General features: G+C 42.4%; 1 pseudogene; it reads left to right on the plus strand.

Moving 5' to 3' along the window:
* The first annotated feature begins 660 nt into the window (after positions 1-660).
* On the plus strand, positions 661-1,647 carry LOC131759925 (ribose-phosphate pyrophosphokinase 2 pseudogene; annotated as a pseudogene).
* Positions 1,648-4,066: the final 2,419 nt, after the last annotated feature.

Consider the following 4,066-nt stretch of genomic DNA (forward strand, 5'->3'; position numbering starts at 1 on the left):
TGAGAAGCTCTAAAGAATTTTGCAGGTCTGTAAAGCTCATGGATGGCTCCATCTGTGCCAAGTTCTAGAACAGTGATGGAATTGATTTCTTCTTGAGTACAATTTGGAACAATTCATTTTAATGGCTGTCTCTAGTACTATGTTGCATAGAATTGTGAGACAATATCTGCACCCAAATAAGAACATTGTGATTTATTAGCACATCCATCAAAGGGTACAGGAGTAGTAATACATGTGCCACAGATTTACCATCTGTTTTCTGGAAGAAGTTCTTTCAAGCCAACCTCACAAATTTCAAGAAGCGCTTTGTTAATAAAACCCTCTGTGCAAAAGGTCTTAGAAACCCATTCTTCTGTCACAGTCAAGTATTACATTATATTTTAGATATAGTAACTTTTATACACTTCTGTTTTATTTTTCACTCCAACAAATTTGAGATGTGAATAAAACCTATAGAGAAAATCATTAATTGAAATCCAAAGTAACATCATTATGGAATATATAAGGTAAAAACAAAAAAGACTAGACACGACTGAGAATCAAACTGGCAGTAAGAAAGCTTAAAACAATCATGGAGTTGCGCTTTCCAGCTCTTGCCACAGGCTCCCGTGTTACCGCCATCTCCGCCGCCCTGCGCTGCTTGGATCTCCGCACCTGACCATGCCCAACATCGTGCTCTTCAGTGACAGCTCACATCAGGACCTGTCCGAATGCGTGGCCGACCGGCTGGGCCTGGAGCTGGGCAAGGTGGTCACCAGGAAGTTCAGCAACTAGGAGACCAGCGTCGAGATTGGTGAAAGTGTGAGGGGAGATGTGTACATAATCCAGAGTGGCTGCGGAGAAATCAACAACAACCTGATGGAATCCTCATCATGATCAATGCCTGCAAGATCGCGTCATCCTCCAGGGTGACCACTGTGATCCCGTGCTTCCCCTACACCCACCAAGACAAAAAGGACAAGAGTGGTGCTCCGATTTCAGCAAAACTCGTGGCCAATATGCTCTCAGTCGCTGGGGCGGATCACATCATCACCATGGACCTGCATGCCTCTCAAATCCAGGGGTTCTTTGATATTCCCGTGGATAACTTGTACGCGGAGCCCGTGGTCCTGCAGTGGATTCAGGAGAACATCACCGAGTGGAGAAACTGCATCATTGTTTCACCTGACACCAGGGGCACCACAAGGGTCACGTCAATCACAGACAGGTTGAATGTGGAATTTGCTTTGATTCACAAGAAGAGGAAGAAGGCAAATGAAGTGGACCAGATGGTACTGGTGGGCGACGTGAAGGACCGCGTGGCCATCCTTGTGGATGACATGGCTGACACATGTGGCACCATCTGCCATGCTGCAGACAAGCTACTCTTGGCTGGAGCCACCAAAGTTTATGCTACCTTTACCCATGGGATATTCTCTGGTCCAGCTATTTCCAGAATAAATAATTCCGCCTTTGAGGCTGTGGTTGTGACAAACACTATTCCCCAAGAGGACAAAATGAAACACTGCTCCAAGATTCAGGTTACTGACATTTCAATGATCTTGGCTGAGGCAATTTGAAGGACCCACAACAGTGAATCTGTGTCTTACCTGTTCAGCCACGTCCCACTGTAAATACAGGATGTGAGGTGTGGAAGCAAGCCTGCTCTGGCTTAACTTGCATGCATTTGTCTGATTTATTAGCTTTAGGACTAAGCAGTTATATTAATGCAAAAGCATCAGATCTTTGTATACTACGAGGTCCACTGGTTTTCCCCCTCTTAAAGCTCTCGACCATTTATTTTCAGTTTGGTGCAGAGGGAAATGGTTATTTGATCTTTAAGTGAACAGTCTTAAATGAGAAATGTTTTTGTTATCATGATTTGTTCCGATAGGTGACCTTTTTTTCCCTTTGTTCTGTCAGTGCTTTGAGGCCACAACTTTCAAGTTTATAATTCCATTGTGGAAGTTCATAGTTTATGTATTTCAGGGTAACCAAAGGTCAGCTCAGATTAAAGCCTCTGTGTAAATATAAAATGATAATGCCTATGGACATTTGGGTGAACCCTACAGTGAATTAGGCTTTTGCTTCTACGTGAACTATAGAGAATTTATAATACTCTGAATTTTGAGTATTTGTTTTAGTGATCAGGTTTCCAATAAACCATTTTGGTTATTATGATTAAAAAATCGTGGTTTAAAAAAGAAGAAAGATATGAAAGCATTCAAATAATAGTATGACAAAGAATATTTTCCAGCATAAAGAGACTTGGTATCCCCTAAATGGACAAAGAACACATTCAAATATAATATTACAGAAGATAGCTTTAGAAAAATTAAATCTGCAGATCAGAAAGAGGCACAATGTTTCAGGAAAAGAATGATACAGAATGACTGAGACATATACTTCAAGTATAAAGAAAGAAATTTTCAGACTGTCAGGCAAAGGGAGTCACCTAAAAAAGTAAACATACATGTTTGTGTGAGTGTTGGAAAGTTGGGGAAATCAAACTGGTCTCAGGTTTCTCTATAGCAATGTACAATGTCAGAAACATTAGAGTCATGGCTATGAAGCTATAAGTGAAAGAAAACATGACCTAAGATTTTAATCCTCAGACAAGTTGTTCTTTAAATATAAAAGAATAAAGAGCCTCAAGCACAAACGAACTCATAGGATAGAACACCTATGAGCTATTTGTGAAAAGGCTGCTTAACAATAAAATCCAGATAATCAAAGGTGAATCAAGGTGTGGGAGCTTGGCATTGAGGGGCCGGGCTAGCTGGGGCCCATGGCCCTGCGTCTTCTGGCTGCGACACCAGTCCTGCACAGGCTGCGGAGCTGCAGCCACTGGGCAGTGGGCACCCGAGAAGCTGGGAGGTGAGCTGTGGCCCCCAAGCAGGTGTGGGCATTGTGTCCACAGTGAATGTTCGCGAGGCTGTGCTTGGGCCATGATCACTCAGTGAAGCTGCACCGCAACAGCGTGGCCAACTTCTTCTTGCACTGTGAGGACCAGTGCGGGCTGCAGTACTTGGTGCCTCTGCCTACGTTGCGTGCTGCCCTGTGGGAGGGCCTGCTGGATTTCAAAGCTAACCACCTCCATGGGATGGACTGGGTGCTTATCCTGAGCACCCTCTGCCCCTGATCTGTATCCAGAGTTTCTTCCAGCCATGGCTTGGTGAGACAGGGCAGACAGCAGAAGCAAGAACTACAGTCCTGCAGCCTGTGGAACAAAAACCACATTCACAGAAAGATAGACAAGATGAAAAGCCAGAGGGCTATATACCAGACGAAGGAACAAGATAAAACCCCATAAAAACAACTAAATGAAGTGGAGATAGGCAACATTCCAGAAAAAGAATTCAGAATAATGATAGCACAGATGATCCAGGACCTCGGATAAAGAATGGAGGCAAAGATGGAGAAGATGCAAGAAATGTTTAACAAAGACCTAGAATAATTAAAGAACAAACAAGCAGAGATGAACAATACAATAACTGAAATGAAAAGTATACTAGAAGGAATCAATAGCAGAATAACTGAAGCAGAAGAACGGATGAGTGACCAGGAAGACAGAATGGTGGAATTCTGTCTAATGGGGAAGAGAATAAAGAAAAAAGAAAGAAAAGAAATGAAGACAGGCTAAGAGACCTCTGGGACAACATTAAACACAACAACTTTCACATTATAGGGATCCCAGAAGGAGAAGAGAGAGAGAAAAACCAGAGAAAATATTCAAAAACTTCCCTAACACAGGAAAGGAGATAGCCACCCAAATCCAGGAAGCACAGCAAGTTCCATACAGGATAAACCCAAGGAGAAACACACCAAGACACATAGTAATCAAATTGGCAAAAACTAAAGACAAAGAAAAATTATTGAAAGCAGCAAGGGAAAAGGACAAATAACATACAAGGGAACTCCCATAAGGTTAACAGCTGATTTCTCAACAGAAATTCTACAAGTCAGAAGGGAGTGGCATGATATACTTAAAGTGACAAAAGGGAAGAAACTACAACCAAGATTACTCTACCCAGCAAGGATCTCATTCAGATTCAATGGAGAAATCAAAAGCTTTACAGACAGGCAA

This window comes from Kogia breviceps, chromosome 7 (genome assembly GCF_026419965.1).
Source record: "Kogia breviceps isolate mKogBre1 chromosome 7, mKogBre1 haplotype 1, whole genome shotgun sequence".
Lineage (NCBI taxonomy): Eukaryota > Metazoa > Chordata > Mammalia > Artiodactyla > Physeteridae > Kogia > Kogia breviceps.